Raw genomic sequence first — 20,633 nt, 5'->3', positions numbered from 1 at the left:
CTCACCCTGGTCCTCACTACAGAGCTCACAAATATCCACGCACTAGGGAGTTTTATAACAAAGTCAGCCAGCTTCACAAAGACATTAAGGGTCTGGAAACAAGTTTAGGTCAGTCTAATTCCAATAGGCCTGCTCTTCCACTAGCTAGCCCATTTCATTCATATTGAAATACTAGGAACGTCATATGAAATTCCCCCAAATAATTTGCATATTAAAAAAATTAAATCTGGAGAAGGCAATGCTTAGCCTAAAGTTCTGAATTCCTGTTTGTTGACATTATATGCTGTTTGTTTATTATTATTCTAGTCATTTTTTTCTGTCATTGAAAGACAGTTGCCTAAACATTACCATTACTCACATATATGAACTACAAGATTATCATCATTCAACACAGACTTCCCCAATTATTCATGCCCTGGTTAGACCATAAAGGATCATTTGGCCTGATTAGCTATTCTGAGCTTCCAGTCAATTAGCTGAGTAATCTCTGCTTGTCTTACTCTGTTAGTGTTCTGCACAGAGCCAGAGGAAAGTGCTCCAGGAAGGACACTCTGGCTACTTTTGCATTCATACAGCAGCCAGTAGAGTTTTGTTAATAAAATTTGCAGCCTTCTAACTCTCCTAACCTTTCAAAGTTCATCTGTGATAGATCTGTGCTATCTGTGATCTTGCTCAACTAAAGCTGGGGGGAAAATTTGGTCTGCATTTCATTTTTTCAAAAATTAACACTTCATTAGAGCAAGGGAAACTTCTTTCTATATTCCTGTGGAAAATGAAAGCTCAAGGCAATTAATAACAGGTCACAGATCCACTGGGGTATTATGAACCCTAGACTGCAGTCCTGGAGTGTCTGATGCACCCAATTTTCCACAAGTTCCTCCAAGAGATGATAATGACATTATTTTGGATAAAGATGTTAGATGTTCAAAGTCCCAAACCAAAATTATTTATGTCTGAAAAAAAATGAAGATTTAGAAAATATTCATTGTAGAGTTCATTTTCCTTTCTAATCCCAAACCTTCTTGTCAATTTAAGGCAGTTGTATAGGAAAAACTCACTGCTTTCCTCTGCTCACATGCAGCACTTCTGACACTATTAGTGTGGGTTTATTTCCACTTCAACCAATTCTCTGACAACAGGTGAATATCTTGCAATTTAATTCAGTTATGATACTATCTACTCTCAGTTGGCATCAGGTCTCACAAATTAAGGGCTTTGTTCCACAAGACTATCCCTACTTCAGATGCCAATCACAAGTCCCAACTATCCTTGGTACTTCCAACAGACCAACCGTAAATCGAGGTTCTCATGATATTATATAGGGTATTATAAAGAGATACACAGGACAAGGTATGGGGAAGAGGTATAGAGCTTCAATGCCTTCTTTGGGCATGCCAATCTTCCACCACCTCCATGTGTTCAGCAACCCAGAAGTTCTATGAACCCTGTACTTTTGAACTTGTATGGTGTTTCATCACATAGGCATAATAAATTATTGGCTCAATCTCCAGCTCCTCTCCCCTTCCTAAAGGATGAGGAGGTGGGGTTGAAAGTTCTAAGCTTCTACACATGGCTTGATCTTTCTGGTAATTGGTTCCCATTCTGAAGCTGTCCAGGAGTGTACTAAGAACCACTTCATTCAAAAAAAAAAAAAATCACCTCATTAAAAAAAAAGAAAAGAAGAGGAAGAGGAAGAAGACAATGATGATAATGACAAAACTGCTATCACTCAGGAAATTCCAAGAGATCCAAGATCTCTGTGTCAGAAAGCAGGGTCAGAGACCAAGTATTAGAACAAGAGATGTGCTTGGAACTCTTATTACTTAGGAAATCTCAAAGATTTCAGAAACTCTGTACCAGGAACTGTATACACACACACACACAAACACACACACACACATGCATATACACACAGTACACTGTATAATTTTACAGTAGTGTTTCTCAAAGTATGATTACTGACCTTGTAATCTATTTTACTTTTAAGAGTCTTTTGTAGGAAATAATGAGGGTAATGACATATATACATATAGGTATTAATTGTAGCAAAGTTTATAAACACTCAAATATACAAAAATAGAGAAATGTTTTTAAATAGAACATTAAGGACCTTGGAAAATTTGCCCCTCAATAAAGCCAATGAAAAAGATGGAAAAAAATGATCAAAACCAACATTTTCAAGAGTTCTGGAAGTAAACCAAAGACTTACAGCAACCTAAGTAGGATAAGAAAAGTAGTTGCATCTTGGTACCATTATTTAACAATAACACCATTGTTATTGCCCATTCCCAGCTCCGTGGTAGCCTTGGAAATGATAGCCTTTATTCCTGGTAAGATAGGGAACTTTATTTTCAAAAACTTTTCTCTTCTTTTCTACTCTTTTTTTTCTTTTCTTTTCCTTCTTTCCTTTCTTTCTTTCTTTCTTCCTTCTTTTCTTTTACTTTCCTTTTTTCTTTCTTTCTCTTTGTTTCCTTCTTTTTTTTTTTTTTTGATTTGTCTAGTGGTTTCCAGGATGATCTGACTTGAAAAGCTTTATTTTAATTGACATCTAATGCTAAAAGCAGTTTCCTGAAGGACAGTGACACTGTAAAATATTTACTGTCAAAAGTTTTAAAGGTATGGTTAAATGAAATAACAGATAATAGTCAAGGTAAACAATTGACTAATCCAAAACCCAACCAAAAAAGAAAAGCTAAGGTCTGAGATGTCCATATGGCATTGAAAACCTCCAACAAATACCTGGAGATGTAGAATGTACATGTAGAGTCATGCATATGTCCAAGAAAGACCTGAAACTTCCTTACCTTCTCACCTCTGGATGATCTGAAGCTCTGCATAAACAGCATGTGAAAGTTAAGACAAGATTGTAAACTGCCTGTCTGGAAGTTAGAAGTATACCCCAGCCTCCTGGTTTCCAGGACTCAGAGATATACTGGTTTTAGGCATTTAAGGATATATCTGTCTATGTTTAGATGATCAGTAATCTAACCAAGTAGAAACTTCAGTGGTCACACACACAAAAAAATACAGACTATACAGAATTAGTTCAGAAATCATTAAATAAATACCAACAATTACAACAAACATCAGCAACAACAAACTCTGGGGAGGGAGGAGAATATTATTTCCAGAATTGTCACATTATATTATTTAAAATTACACTCTTAACAACAACAACAAAATTCCAGAGCATGAAAAGAAATTAAAAAGTATGACCCATAAACAGGAAAAATCAATCAATTGAAATAGTCCCTGAGGAAGATCAAATATTGGACTTACTAGACAAAGAGTTTAAACCAGCTACTTAAAATATGTTCAAATAACTAAATGAAACCATGTCTAAAGAAATAAAGGAAAGAATTAGAATAAGATTTCACTAAGCAATAAAGAGAAATTATAAAAGGGAACCAAATTCTGGGTTTGAAAATGACAATATATGAAATGAAAAATTTACTTGAGGGGTCAAACAACCAATTCAAACAGATAGAAGAAAGAAGCAGCAAATTTGAATAAAGGTCAATTAATTTTGACAATAAACTTTATGGTCACCTTCAAAAAAATAAGGTCAATTGAGATTGTCCAGTTTGATGAATAGAAAATAAATAAATAAATAAACAAATAAATAAATAAATAAAACAAATCCAAAGAGATATGTGGAACACCATCAAGCATACCAACATATGATAAAATCAAGCAATCAGAAGGAGAGGAGAGAGAGAAAACACTATTTCATTAAATTATTTTTTAAATTATCTAAAGTTGATAGAAAACATTAATTTATACAACCAAGAAACTTAATGAACTCTATAATAAATTCAGAGATTCATATCTGGATGATTATAATCAAACCATAGAAATCCAAAGATAAGGAGAGGCTCTTGGAAGTAGTAAAAGAGATGTAATTTAGGTACAAGAAGTCCTCAATAAGATTAACAGCTCATTTATTACCAGAAAGCATAGAGACAAAAAGGGAATGAAATAATGTATTTAAAGTATTGAAAAAAAAAAAAAAACTGTCAACCAGGAATTCTATATACAGCTAAACTACCCTAAAAAATGATAAAGAAATTAAGATATTTCCAGAAATACAAAAACTTAGTTTGTTACTAGCAGACTTGCCCTATGAGAAATACTAAAGGCAGTTTTTTGGGGTGAAATGAAAGGAGACTAAATAGTAACTCATATGAGGAAATGAAGAGGACTGGTAAAGGTAACCACATTGTAAAAAACAATATAAACTGTTGTTGCCACCACTGTTAGCACCACTTTTTCCCATGTGACTTAAAGATCAACTACATAAAGTAACTACAAATCTAAGTTGATGGATACAAAATGTATAAAGTTATAATTTGCAACAATAACAAAAGAAAGGAATGGAGGAAGGAAACTGTATAGAAGCAGCACTTTTGCCTATTATTGACATTTAACTGGTAATGATCTGAACTAGACTAATATAAATTAATATAATAATTGCAATACTCAGGGCAATAGAGAATGTAAAAAATATATACTAAAATAAATGACAAGGGAATTAAAATGTTATGCTAGAAAATATCTATTTAACTTCCAAGAAGGCAGTAATAGAGTAATAGAGTTAAAAACAGACATCAAGCATACAGAAAGCAAACACCAAATGTAGATTTGAATACCAGTTTATCAATAAGTACAATACATGTAAAGGACTAAGCTATTCATTTTTTAATTAAAAAATATATATATCACAGTTGTATATGTGATATACCTACATGCTATCTATAAGAGGTTGAATTTGTATTTAAAAATAAATAAATAAATTGGTTACAAATAAAATGGTGGAAAAATATATACCAGGCAAGCAAGTAGTAGATTCTCTCTACTACTGTGAGACAAAAAATGATTTTAGGAAAAAATGTTAATGTCAACATAGAAGGACATTTTATAATCATAAAAGTTTTAATTCATCAGGAAGACTTACTAATTTTTTGGGGGGTGGGGCAAAGGAAGAGGGAGAGAGAGAAAATCTTAAGCAGGCTCCATACCCAGTATGGAGCCCAACACAGGGCTCCATTTCACAACCTTGAGATCATGACTTGAGCTGAAATCAAGAGTCAGATGTTTAACCAACTGAGCCACCCAGGTGCCCAGGAAGACATAATAATTTTTAACATATATGCTTCTAAAAACAGAGCACCAAAATAATGTAAAAATAAGCAGAATTGAAGAAAGAAATAAAGTTTTATAATAAGATTTAGAGACTTCAATCCCTTACTTTTAGTAATGTATAGAATATACAGAAGAGCATCAAGGAAATATATTTCAATAACACTATTAACCAATTAGATTTAACAGATCTATATGGAACACTCCATACAACAAGAGTAAACAAGCATTTTTTTCAAGTGCAAAAAGAACATTATCAAAGATAGATAGACAATATTTTAGGCCATAAAACACGTATCAGCAAATTTAAAAAGAAACAGAGAAACAAAACCAGTGATATATAAAACTTGATTGATTGATTGTCTCATACTGGCATACTGTTATGGAAGCTAAGTCCTACGATCAGCTGTTGGGAAGCTGGAGAACCAGAAAAGCCAGTGATACAATTCAGTTTGAGTTTGAAAATCTGAGAATCAAGAGGACTGATGGTGTAAACCCTGATGTGAGTCCAAAATCCCAAGAACCAGGAGGGTCCACATCTGAAAACAAGAGGAAAATGTCTCAACTCTAGCAGAAAGAGAACACAAATTTGCCCTTCCTCCATTTATTTATTTATTTATTTGTATTATTCAGGCTCTCAATGGATTGGATATGCCCGCTTACCCTGGGGAGAACCATCTGCTTTACTTAGTTCACCAATGCAAATACTAATCTCTTCTGGAAACATCCCCACAGACACATTCAGAAATAATGTTTTACCAGGTAAATGGTCCAGCAAAGCTGATACATAAAATTAACCATTATGGCAAGGATGTGGAGAAGTCAGAACTCTCATACATTGCTGGTAGGGATGTAAAATAAAGCAGACTCTGTGCAAACTATTTCAGTAGTTCCTCAAAATGTTAAACATAGTGTTTAATATGACTGAGTAATTCCACTCCTAGATGTATATATACCTCAAGACCAAAAACTCAGACATAAGTAGCATTATTCATAATTCAAAAATGCAAACAACTGATGAATGTATAAACAAAATGAGAATGAAGGAATGACCAGTAATGAAGGGTTTCCTTTTGGTGTGACAGCAATGTTCTAAAACTAGATTATGGTAATGGTTGTATAATTCTGTGAATATACTAAAAAAATGAATTGTACACTTTAAGTGGATAATTGTATGTTATAAATTGAATCTCAATAAACCTCTTTTAAAAAAATGTTCCTTGACAACAAAAGGAGAAAATAAAAGACAATTTTTGTCAATGTCTTGCTAGATGCAGATACTGTTTGGGCTATAACTTGTTGGATAGCAGGGTACAAACACTGGGTTGCACAGACAAGGCTCATGGAATAGAAAGTGATTGCAGAAAGAAAAGTGGGTCACCAAAGCCTAAGGGTAGCCATCTGAGCAGCCACCTTTTAGGATTAGAGTTAGCAGAATTATCAAGGAAGTAGAGGGAGAGAATATGACACCTCTGGCTGGAAACACATGGAAAGCTCTGCTGACAGCTCTCTATAGCCAAGAGAACACATCTTATAAGGCCAAAAGATCCTCTGGATACAGTAGTACCATTCATGATCTGAAAGGGGTATTACCCTGGTCCCATGATTTATAAGCTGGGATTAAATCTGGAGTAGTGAAACCTTTTGTAGACTGCTGGCAACATGGATACAAGGGTACCTACTCTAGTCAGGAGACCTATTGCCTTTAACAATCAATTGGAAATAAATTCACCCTAAAACCTGTCAGGCTACCAATCCTCTTTGTGCCCTCTTACCAAGGGAAAATTGACCACTTTCTGTGTTTTCACTGAGCCTATCCATAATCCTACAATGATAACTAAAGCACTTTGTTGCATTTGTGCTTGCCAGACCATTTCTCCTTTTACTCCATTATTCTCTAAATAACAACATCTGTTTTATGTGTCTGGACATACGTGTTTTATGTGCCCTGGACACCTAGCAGAGCACATCGCATATTTATGGATGGACACTGGGGATGAGGTTCAGGAACTCTACTGTGGCCCCAGCCTGCAGGTTTATTAGACCCCATGACTCTCAGAAACAATAAATGCCAAAAGGGTAATTTGGTCATTCTTTTAAGACCCATCACCAGCTGCATCACAGTACTCTGTGTTAATGTGCTTCTTCTCACTACACACTGTCTTTTCCCTTTCAACTTCAATACCCATGTTCCTAGAGAGCACCAGAAGTAGAAGCAGTAGAGGTAGTTAGTGAGCACATGTAAATATAAACTTTGGCATTAGGCCACCCATATTTGTGTTCCTTTCCCAAGTTGCTGGCTATTCTTTTTTTTTTTAAGATTTTATTTATTTCTTTGACAGAAAGAGAAGTGAGAGAGGGAACACAAGCAGGGGGAGCAGGAGAGGGAGAAGCAGGCTTCCCACTAAGCAGGGAGCCTGATGTGGGGCTCGATCCCAGGACCCTGGGATCACGACCTGAGCCAAAGGCAGACGCTTAAGGACTGAGCCACCCAGGTGCCCCAAGTTTCTGGCTATTCTAAGCACTTTGCATATAGTCATTCATTTTATACTAATAATAATTCTATGACATTAAGCAAATCATTTACATTTTTCATGACTCAATTTCCTCATTTGTAATGAGAATAATAATATTACCTACCTTGTAGAATTATTGTTAGTATAAAATGAGTGACTATATGCAAAGTGCTTAGAATAACTACCAGGTGCATTAGATATTCTTACTATTATCTGTAAAATATCTATAATAATAGGAATTCTTTATAGGGTTGCTATTAAGTTATCACACAATATTGGTTATAATCATTTCCAAACTACTGTCAATGCTACTTATCTGTACAAATCAGGAAATTAAGTTTGAAGCTATAAAGGACTTCTACTTTATTCCATTTTTTGAAAGCTAAGCCTATAATAAAAAAAAAAATCTCCTCACTTCTTGAAGGAAAAAAATAAGCTTAATACTGAGATGCATGATGCTGCATTTTTTACATGATGCTTCATGTTTTACATACTGCCATGAAGTTAGAGAAGAAAAAGAAAATGGCCACTCAACCAAGCAGTTACAGAGTCAAGGAATCCAGTTCCGAAGTTGTCACTCTACTGTGCTTTTCCATCATGAGAATTCACAAAAGCAGGAACAATGGCATTATAAATTATAATCATGGAAAATTATGGGTTTGGGGAGCAGGTGGACTTAGATCCAAATCTAGAGTTTTCTCTTACTAAGTATGTGACACTAGGAAAGTTATTTAAATTCTATGAGCCCCTATTCTTCTGAAATAATTACCCCTTGAAATTGTTATGAAAAAATAGACAATGAACCTGAAGTGTTTTGCACATTGGGTACTATTTAATGAGTGTTTAAAAGATCATAGCTACTCTTATTGAATCTAATTGAATCTTTAAAAATCAAGGTAGTAGAATCTTTCTGCTCTTTGGCCCAACATTGACTTCTGGCTGTTTGGTTGACATAGGTCTGAGATTTTCCAAATTGGGCAAGTCACAGTATTTTCCACTCCTGCTGGAAAACATAAGGGTGAGAGGTACAGTAGACAAGATGAGGGAATCTAGAGACAGCATATTGAAGCTGTACAAGGTGAGGCTCAATGATGATTCCTGTGTTTGAGTTTAGTCACTGGGGAATGCTGGCATCCACCAAAATACTAAGTCATGAAGAAACAGCAATTTTGGGTGTAGATGATCTCTTGTATAAATTGCCCCATTGGGTTCAGTTGGTTATTCAGGTCTGAAACTCAGGAAAATGCTTTGGGCTGGAGATAATTATTTGGGTAGACTCTTTATATGGGGAGAGGTAGGGGAGGGGAAAGGAGAGCCAAGCATTTGAAACAAGGCCTGTCAAAGAGCATTCTCCATCAGTGGGGCTGGGACAGGGAAAGCTGAGCCTGTAGAGGAACCAAGAGGAGATGGGCAAAAACCCAGAGAAGAACCTAAAGGCTGCAGGTGCACAGACCAAGGGAGGATAGTGAGTCCTGGGATGAACAGGACCCAGGTATACCAGAGACTCTACTTGAGAAATGTAATTAGTATACAGACAGACAGGGTGAAAAATCTCAAAGAAGAAGGCTCAGTCAGTCCTGAAGGCAATGGCTGGGGATGGAAGGTCAAAAAGAAGGTGGGCATGAGTGAGGAGGAACGGAGAGAGAGAGACCCAGGAGGTGCTAGTAGTGAGAATGGATAGTTACATGTAGGAAAATAGGGCTTAAAACATTTGAAATGAAATGAGAATAATCACCTAAAATATACAGAGATATGCAAAAAAATAAAATATAGATAATGAGTATAGACTATTAAAATGAACTTTAAAGAGAAAAAAAAATAAAGACTTTTAAAGGAGGAGAAATCAAACTTGCTGGAGAAAAGCTGGAATAAGAATGGAAACAACCACAGATTTTGACATAGGTTAGGCAATCACTAAGATTGTCCAGAGGTGGGAGGCCACAGACATTTATTGGAGGTTTGTTTATTTTTGCTTTTGTTTTTGCTTTTATGAAAGTAACTCTATGATTGGGAGAATTTTCCCACTATGTTAAAATGACAAGAAAATACCCTTAGAAATGTCAATTCTTGACAAAAAATAAGAGGAAATTTTTTTCTGGGGAAAAGAGCAAAGAGCAATTAACTGGCCAGCAAGAGAATTGAAATGGAATTCCCTCACCAGTGGGGATAATCATGCCTATGCCATGAAGTTATGAGGATTAATTAAGGCAGGAATTGCAGACAACTGAGAGGTGCACTCAACCAGCAAAGACCATTGGCTACTTCCCCATCACATCTTAGTATATTGCCTCCCTTGATAAAAGTCACCTTATGTAAAATTAGAGGCGAGGGAATGGACTAAAAGGTATTTTTTTTTTAAGTAAAGAGGTATTATATGCATATGGTAAAGCAAACAAACAAAAAATCTTGTATAGTATGAAGGTGAACTTCTGTCCCCTGGGAGGAGAAAAATAAAAAAGTGAAAAAATAAACAGGGAGAGAATATCTGTAACACATAAAAAATACACAATGAATATCAAAAGCTGAAGAACTCCTACATATCAATAATAATAGACAAGCAATCCAAAAGAAAATTGAGGAAACAATTTGAATAGGAATTGCACAGAATTTGAATGGTCAATAAACATATGAAAAGATACTCAACTGCTTTAGTGATCAGATAACTGCATACATAGTAAAACCACAATGAGATTGCATTTCATACCCACCAGATCTGTACAAATTAAAAATCTGGCCTAGCATTGGTGACACTACAGAGCAATGGGAGTTTTTATATCCTGCTGGTGGAATAGTGAATTGGCTTTTAAAAATTCCATTTAGTAGACTAAAGCTTGGCATTACCCACTAACGTAGGGCAAGATTCTCCATTTTGGCTATGGTATAGTAGATCGTTCACATTAACCCTCATTTTAACAATAAAAGCTAGAAAAAATACAAACAAACAAACAAAAAAACCCATCCATTTAAAGCCGGGAAAGCACCCAGGGTTTGAATAATCAAAATCCAAGAGAAGGGAAAAACATCATCCCCTCAAATTTATAGCTATTTTACCCATAGGGCATTTGCAAATCTTCTGCACGAAGACCAAACAGAAAGCAATTTGCTCTGTCTTTCAGCAGTCTCACTGGGATAGAGAGCCACAAATTGGAGTTCAGGGCTACCAACATAGCCAGGGTAGCAGAGTCCTAACAAACCTGATCTAAACACCCATTTCAATGATCTCAAAAGCCAAAAGAAAAAGAAAATAAATAAAATGGGAGGAAGAAAATAATAAAGATGAGAGAAGAAAATTATGAAAAGGGAAACAAGCTGAAAATAGAAAAAGACCAGCAAAATAAAAAAGTAGTTCTTAAAAGACTAATAAAAGTTACTAAATTTCTTTTTTTTAAAGATTTAATTAATTAATTTATTTATTTGAGAGAAAGAGTGAGAAGGAATGGGGAAAGGGCAGAGAGAGAGGGAGAAGCAGGGGACCTGAGCAGGGGACCTGAGTTGGGGTTTGATCCCAGAGCCTGGAGATCATGACCTGAGCCTACTAAGCCACCCAGATGCCCCAAGGTGCTACATTTCTAAAGAGAGAGACAGATAGAAAGAGGTGAAAGAAAAAAAAAAGAAGATATAGTGACCAAAATCAGGAATTAATAATGAGAACATCATTATAGATTCTGTAGACACAAAAAATAATTAGAAGGCATTATGAAAAATTTTACACCAAAACTTTAAAACTTGAGATGAAATGGAGAAATGCATTAAAAATAGGCTTACCAATGGTGGCCAAGAAGAAATAGAAAATGAATATTTCTATATGCATTAAATAAATCAAATCAATAATTTTAAAATTTTTCCATGAAGAAAACTTAAGCACAGATGGCTCAATGATAAATTCTTCTGAATACTTAAGGAAAAGATACCAGTTTTACACAAACTCTATGAGAAAATGGAAAAGGATGAATTACTTTTTGAGGTGATTTTTGAAGCCAAACTCAATTTATGCAGTCATCAAAACCTGGATAACAAAGTCGACCAAGACATAAGAAAGAAAAATTACAGATTAATATATCATTAACATAGATGAACATAGATACAAAAACTTAAAATATGCACAAGCTGAATCTAATAATGTATAAAAATATATAATTCACAGCAACCAAGTTGGTTTATCCCAGAATTGTGTCTATTTTAACATTAAGAAAATAATGTAGCTCATCACACTTACAGAAAAAAGAGAAAATATATATGATCATTCCAAAGGGTACAGAAAAAGCATCTCATAAAATTCAATACCCATTTATAATTAACAAGAACAACAAACCTAATACAAAAATTATACTTATGGGTGAAATATTGAAAAATTTATCCCTGAGATGAGGCACAAGAAAAAGTTGTTCATTTCTATTCAACAACTGTATTGTCCTAGACAGTATAATAATGGAAGACAAATAAAGGATTTGGAAAAGAAAAAAAAATAAAATGTCATTATTTGAAGATGATACAATTGTGCATCCAAAAGATGCAGAGAATCCAAAAAGATAGATTACTCGAATTAATAAGCAAATTTAGTACCTGTATAAATTGGACATATTTACAAATATTTGCTTCTTCTGCACACCTCATTGGAAGTATATCTGCCTGCCTCACTGATGTTGAACATAGCCATATAACTTACTTTGGCCAATGGAACATGGGCAGAAGTATGAGTGTGCTCAGGCTTTCAAGGTTTCAGATGTTTCTGTTCAAGCCTTCTAAGAGCTTACCTCTTCCTCCTTGAGAAAAAAAAATATATATAATAGTAGTGTCTGCCCATCCAGCTTGTGCCCCAGAATGAGACATGTGGAAGAAAGCTGTTCCAAACAGTTTACAGTTTGTCATCCAAAAGCAGCTCAATCCCAGCTAATTGTAAATCACACACCTTCATGCAGAGCTTCACCAATTTATCTGTTGTCACTGAACTTTGGGGTCATTTCTAATGCTGTATTCTTGTGCTAATAGCAGATTATTACAAAAAGATGTTGGATACAATGTCAATATGTAACCTTCCATTGCAATTCTATATACTAACAAAAAGCAATTCAAAAAACATTTTAAAACATGACACCTTTTATAAAAGCATAGAACTCAAATTCTTAGGAATAAATTTAATAAAAGATGTGTGAGACCTCTAGAAAGAAAACTAAGAACACTGAGAGAAAAAAAAAAAAAGAAGAGCTAAATAAATGGAGTAATAAGACATGTTCATATATTAGAAGACTTAACATTAAAAGATGTAAATTTTCATTCATACTATTTTATAGACTCGGTGCAATTCCAATCAAACGCTCATCTGATTCAAACTTTATACGAAGTTACAAAAATAAAAATACCAATAAAAGAAAAGACAGTTTTCAAGAACAAAATTAGAGGCCTTACACTACAATGTCTGAAGGCTTTTAGTAACATACAGTAATTAAAACAATGCAGTATTAGTGCAATGACAACACATAGATGAACAGAGCAAACCTACACATACAGAAAGAGTACAAAAACAGATGCTTTCACACGGTCACCTCAGTTAATGACAAAGGTAGTAATGCAAGACAGTGAGAATTATGATCCTTTCAAATAGGTCAATTAAATATTCAATTGGGAAATAACAAATGTTTACCTACTTTACATAAGGAACAAAAGTTAATTCCTGATGGGTCACATACCTGTATATGACCAGTAAATACATAAAACTTATATAAGGAAATATGGGAGAATATTTAAGGAGCAAGAGAAATTTTCTTAAACAGGACAAAATAAATCCTTAACCACAAAGGAAAAGATTGATAAATAATACATTAAAATTAAGAACTTCTGTTTATTAAAACAACATTATGAAAGCAAAAAAACAAAGCCACATTTAGATATTCCTCACCAGTACATCTATAAAATAGAGGATTATCATAGAGAACATAAAAAGAACTCCTACAAATCAAAAAGAAGGGGTCAAACAACATTTTACAAAAATTGGAAAAAGTTTTTGAACATTTTATAAATTTCTAATGGGCATAAGACACTGTGTTAAATATCTTTAGTCTTTAAGGAAATGCAAATTAAAGCCATAATGAGACACACTAATACATACTCAGTAAAATAACTGAGGTGTTTCATAAAATGGCAATACCAAATAATATTGAAGGTATGGAGGAACTGGAAATCTTTTCTGCTAGGGGGAATAAATATATGTAGAACAACTACTTTGGAAAACTGCATAGCAATACATCCCAATGCTAAATATAGATAAATCCTACGCCCCAGAAATTCCTCACTCCTGGTTATAGGAGAGCAGTCAACCTCAGGGAGGGATATATACTTATGGGCAGAAAAGACAGTATTTGTGAATACTCTAAAGGTATGCATCACATATGTTTACTAAAAGACATGTATGAGAATGTTTGTTGCAGTACCATTTGTAATAGCCAACAAAGTATTTAGTTATAGCTATGGTGGAATCATTGGCATCAAACTAATTCTCCTGCTCAAAGGCAGTATAAAAACTGGATAAAATATATAAGACAACAACTTGTTGTTGGCTAAATCAGAACTATGAGAGAAGGGAAGCAAGCACATGAAAAGAATTCCACATTCAGCTGGACATAATGGACATGATCTCTTTTCATCTTTCTCTCTTGATGCATTTTTTCCAAGGATTTTTTTTTTATGTTATTTGATATTGCTCTAAGGAAATAGAGTCCAAGCTGTCTTGTGAGGCATTAAAACTAGGTATCAGGCTGCAGAAACTTCCAGGATATATAGGACAGGATATCAGAGGACAGAGTGCCATGAAAAAGGATTCCCAGAATTCAGACAAAAATAAGCTGCCCATGTGCATGGTGGTAATCTGGAAGGCCTAGCAGAGAAGAGTTACTTGGAGGCTCGAGGGCTGTGCAGAGATTTTAGGGACTGCACAGTCCTTGGAACTTGTTGAGTTCAGGGCAGTCAGAGTGAACAGAAGATGACCCAGAAACACCACAGCGTAGAAACAAGGAACACCTACTAGACATGTGGGAAAAACTGAAATGTGCCTACCTCAAGCAAAATCTCAATAAAATCAAGGTGATCCACTGGTGATTTCATTGGCTTTCAGAACAAAAACATGAACAACTTTTGGAGGAAGATTCTATAATTCAGAACTTTCTTTTATTATTTTATAATTCAGAACTTTTAAAATGTATCATTGAAAGTGAATGGTCTATAATAAAAAATATACTAGATACTAGATATATGATCAAGTAGGTGAAATGATTGGAAATGAGTAGTTGAACTAACCAATAGAAACAGACCTAGATATGATGCAGGTATTAGCTAGCAAAAACTTCAAAATAATTATACTTAACATATTAAAGAAAATGGAGCAAAAAATGAACTAAATGGATGAAAAAATAAGTATATCAAGAGAATTTGAGTCTATAAATATCAGATATTTATCAGATATATATTATAGAACTAAAAAATACAATATCTGAAATTAAGAATTCATTGGCTGGATTTAATAGAAATAAATCACAGCAGCAGACAAGATTAGTAAATACAAACACAGGTCAATAAAGCATATTCAAACTGAAGCAGATAAAGATAAAGAATGGAAATGATCTAACTGTTCATCAAAAGGGGAATAAATAAACGATATGACATATACAATGGTATGTTATATATCAGTTTAAATAAATGAAATATAGATACAGTTGACTGAACAGAATAGGTTTGAATTATGCAGGTCCATTTATATACAGCTTTATTTTGGTAAATACAGTACAGTACTGTAAATATATTTTCTCTTCCTTAAGATTTTCTTAATAATATTTTCTTTTCTCTATTTTACTTTATTATAAGAATACAGTATATAATCATATAACATACAAAATATGTGTTAATTGACTGTGTTATTGTTAAGTCAATAGCAGGGTATTAGTTAAATTTTGGAGGAGTCAAAATTTTGGAGGAGTTAAATTTTGGATTTTTGACTTCTTAAGGATTGGTGCCCATGTTGTTCAATGGTCAACTGTATAAATAATCTTGAACAGACCTCAGCAATGCAATTATGAGTAATAATAGTATGATGTTACTCAAGTAAATTTAAGCAAACACACTCAACAATTTTATATTACTTTTGGCTATACATAGAGAATAAGTAAAATAATATACACTATAAAGATGTTTAGCAAATAGTTTATGAGAGTGAAGAGAAATACATAGGTTTGAGACAGGAGTGATCCAATGTGTACTAATTATTCTTTTATTCCTTTTATTAAAAAGAAAATTTGGATAACAAATAAAAGATTTTTTAAAAAATCTGTGTGATGGATACAAAGTTGTGTGTTAATATATTTTTGTACTTTTCTAATTTTTTTTCAAAGTTGAAAGACTAAAAACAAAAATATTCTATGCAGTATAACTGTTGAAATACATTCAAGGTAAAACATATAATTCCCCTTTGCCCTTGAGACCCTTGCATTCCAGACCATAAATATTCTAAATTTTACCTCTTATAATCCCTACCCAGTAAGCTAAAGACAGTTGTGCTGCTCCGAAATGAGAAAGGAAGCCAAGAAAGAGGTAAATGTGAGACAGATAATACAAGATGTCCAACACAAGTAAGAGTCAAAGGGAATTCCCAGGATAATGGTGAAGAGAGATCCTAGGATAATAGCTATTCATAACTTTAGAACAAAACCACACCAGAATATCATAAGACTCCTGGAGATACTTCTTCAAGGAGAAAGATGGAGGAGTGCCTGAGTGGCTCAATCGTTAAGCATCATGATCCCTGGGTCCTGGGATTGAGCCCCACATTGGGCTCCCTGCTCAGCGGGAAGCCTGCTTCTCCCTCTCCCACTCCCCCTGCTTGTGTTCACTCTCTCGCTGTGTCTCTCTCTGTCAAATAAATAAATAAAATCTTTAAAAAAAAAAAAAAAGAAGAAGAAGAAAGATGGAAACCAGAAACAGCAGATTCATTGAAATGGATTAGGAAAAGAGGTAGACAATTGGTAACCTGAGGCTGAGTTAGTAATTAAATAAAAGTAAGAATTATTAATGCCAAGAAAAACAATATTTTTAAGAAAATGAAAATAATAGAATAACATAATACTCAACTGTTTATGTCATTCCTATGGCTATAAGTTTCTAAATGCTGACTGTTAATCTAATCAAAATATATAATACAACTATACTGGGATGATAAGGGGATAAGAAAAGTCCATTTATAGAATGAGATGAAATAGATTAAAATCATCATGTTTTACAGAAGGAAGTTAATACATAATACCTGAAACAAAAGAAAGAAGAAAACATAAATAGAACTATAACATGCTGTTTAGTCACATATGGCTATATTTTTCAAAATAATTAACTAGAAAAGTAAATAATTAGTTAAAAGTTTAGGCACTTTGGGAAGGGCATAAATGGGAGAAGGAATTGGGTGACTGGTGTTTTCTATAATCAGCTCTGTAGAATTATGTGATAATTTTAATTCTGTATAGGAAGAACTTTGGAAAAAATAGAAACTTTTAAAAAGTGATTAAGGATAATATCATTACTTTCCTTTTCTATAACACTAATATCAGTCATTCTCTCCCTACCATTATGTTACTGTTGTCCTGTGTTTTAGTTCTGTCTTGTTTTTCTAACATCCAAATTATATATTATTATTGCTTTATGCAATCATATTTCCCTTATTTTTACCATTTTCTTTATTAGACTCTTGACCTTGTATCTCACATATTTCTTGTGCTATCATTTTCCTTTTTTTTTTTACATATTTAGAATTTGGGTTAGTGAGTGATTAAACTCAGGTTTTTAAACTTTTTTTGTTTTTCATTTTTTGAGAACTTTTTTTATTTTGCTTCCATTCAGAAAGATATGATTGTTTTGTGTACAAGTCTGTGTTGACACTCTCACCACTTTGAACACAGCATTTCACTGACTATAGATATGAATTTATTTTCCATGTTTTTTGGTTTGGGCTGTTTCCTGGTATCCTTTATCATTTCTGGCAATTTTATCTATTCAGCTACCCCTTTTCCTTCACTCTGTATTTTTTCTTTCTGGGGTTCTAGTATGATAGATTTATGTTAAAGATTTACCTTCTGTCATTCATGTTTCTTAAATTCTATTAAAAGTTTTCAATTTCCTTTTCTGTCTGTGTTGTGTTCTGCAAAATTTTTTCAAATCCATCTTATGTTTTCTTGATTTTTTATGCTTAATCTGCTGTTTAACTTAAAAATTAACTTTTTATTTAAGAATTATAGATTTTAATTTCCAAAGTTCTGTTCAAACTCTTCTGGCCAATCTCATAATCTCCTATTCTTTACACATATTTTCAGTACATTCTTTATATATTTATTTTATATTTGATATTAAAAAATTTCAATATCTGGAGTGTTTGTGGGTCTGATTCATCTGTTTGTTGTATCTATTGACACTCCCTCATAGTGCTTTATTTCCTTTTATCTTTGATTATTTTATTTTATTTATTTATTTTTATGACATCATGTTTCTTAATATGTCATTTGTGTGAATTCTTTGGAGCCTCTGTTTAAATTGCTTTCCTCTTAGGAGCATTTCATTTTACTTTTATTAGGGCCAGGATAACTAACAATAGACTAAGTTCTCAGTTTATTTTGGTCACAAGGATTCTAATTCTTTACTGACATCCCTGTGAGGGATAGCTGCTACTGTTAAATTTTCAGGGAAGTAAATTTGTACACCTTTAAACCAAAGCAAATACTAAGAAAATAAAAATTCCTCATGGTCTCTCTCCATGAAGAAAGATGTTTTTGTTTCCTAGTTCAGTCACTGTGGCAGTATCCCTTTGAAGGTTTCATGTTTATGCAGAAATCTTCCATTTGACTTTCTCCTTCATGAGTAATACAGACTTTGTCTTCTATCCTGTGCAATAGAAACCTGAGCACAGCAAAGATTGCTCCTTCCCACAGGACACAGGGCTAGTTCATTTGTTTGCCTCTCTGAATTCATTCACTGCTGTTCTTTCTTTCCTTTTCTCCCTCTCCATCTTCCTCTCAATCTCTCTCCCTCATCTCTCTCTCTCTGGGGGAGAATTGGTGTCTTAAAGGATTTCCCATATTTTCTGGCTAGTTCTTTTGTTGTTTTTGTTAAGAATTATTTTAAAATATTTTACATAACAGTCGTTTTATTACTGAATTTTTGACGATACTTAAAATTCCATAATAAAAATTATGATTTATAAAAAATACCATAGAGTAATCTATCCATTCAATAATGTGCATCTCATAATGGGGTACTATGGAAAAAATACCCACAAGTCTTTATTATCTAAAGTCATTTTGGAGTTTTGAATGAACCACAGGTGGGTGGGAATGAAGGGTGACCATTCTTGCTTACTATATGAACACATGGATTTCAAACACATAGGCCCCTTTTCCCTGCTGTGGAGCTCTTCCTATCCAAGACAGCCAATACAATGTAGATAATCGTTTTCACTTCTGTTGTATTTGTTTAAAATAATTACTGTAATAGGAAGTACATTCATGTGTTTCAAAATTCAAGAGGTATAAAGCAATATGCAATATAAATTCTTTCAGTAGATATTGATAATGAAAGAAGCTATGCAGGTGTAGTTCAGGGAGTATATGGAAAATCTCTATACCTTCCACTCAATTTTGCAATGAACCTAAAGCTTCTCTAAAAAATAAAGTCTGTTAATAAATTCTCCCATCCAAGAAAGGGGAACCCTCTCACACTCTTGGTGGGAATGCAAGCTGGTGCAGCAACTCTGGAAAACAGTAGGGTGGTTCCTCAAAAAGTTGAAAATAGGGGCCCCAGGGTGGCTCAGTTGTTAAGCGTCTGCCTTCAGCTCAGGTCATGATCCCAGGGTCCTGGGATAGAGCCCCACACCGGGCTCCCTGTTTGGCGGGAAGCCTGCTTCTCCCTCTCCCACTTCCACTGCTTGTGTTCCCTCTCTCGCTGTGTCTTTCTCTGTCAAATAAATAAATAAAATCTTTAAAAAAAAAAAGGTGAAAATAGAGCTACCCTGCGACCTAGCAATTGCACCACTGGGTATCTACCCCAAAGATACAAGTGTAGTGATCTGAAGGGACACATGCCCCCCAATGTTTATAGCAGCAATGTCCACAATAGCCAAACTATGGAAAGAGCCAAGATGTCCATCAACAGACAAATGGATAAGAAGATGTGGTATATATATACTATGGAATATTTATGCAACCATCAGAAAATGAAATCTTGCCATTCACAGCGATGTGGATGGAACTAGAGGGTATTACGGTAAGCAAAATAAGTCAATCAGAGAAAGACAAATATATGATTTCACTCATATGTGGAATTTAAGAAACAAAACAGAAGGGCATAGAGGAAGGGGGGGAATAAAACAAGATAAAATCAGAAAGGGAGACAAAACATAAGAGACTCTTAATCATAGGAAACAAACTGAGGGTTGCCGGAGGTGAGGGGTTGGGGGGATGGGGTAACTAGGTAATGTACATTAAGGAGGACATAGGATGTAATGAGCACTGGGTGTTATATAAGATTGATGAATCACTGAACTTTACCTCCGAAACTAATAATACACTGTATATTAATTATTTGAATTTAAATTAAAAAAAAAAGAACCTTCAGTCCCACCCCCAGACCTCCAGGGAGGAGAGAAGGACCAGAGGTTGAATCAATCACCAATGGCCAATGATTTAATCAATTGTGCTTATGTAATGAAGCTTCTGGCTTGGTAAGAGTATGGAAGCTTCTGCCCTTTTCCCCATGCATTTTCCTTTGCATCTCTTCCATCTGGCTGTTCCTTAGTTATGTCTTTTTATAATAAACCAGTAATCTAGTAAATAAAATGTTTTTCTGAAAAAAAAATTCTCCCATCCATCTTTCTGTGATCTCCAGTTTCTTCTCTACTGAGTGGTCAATGTTTTATTTTATTTTATTTTATTTTATTTTATTTTATTTTATTTTATT

This window comes from Mirounga leonina, unplaced genomic scaffold (genome assembly GCF_011800145.1).
Source record: "Mirounga leonina isolate KUSES-001 unplaced genomic scaffold, KU_Mleo_1.0 Mir_151, whole genome shotgun sequence".
NCBI lineage: Eukaryota > Metazoa > Chordata > Mammalia > Carnivora > Phocidae > Mirounga > Mirounga leonina.
The sequence above is the reverse complement of the archived record's forward strand: the minus strand, read 5'-3'. Positions refer to the sequence as shown.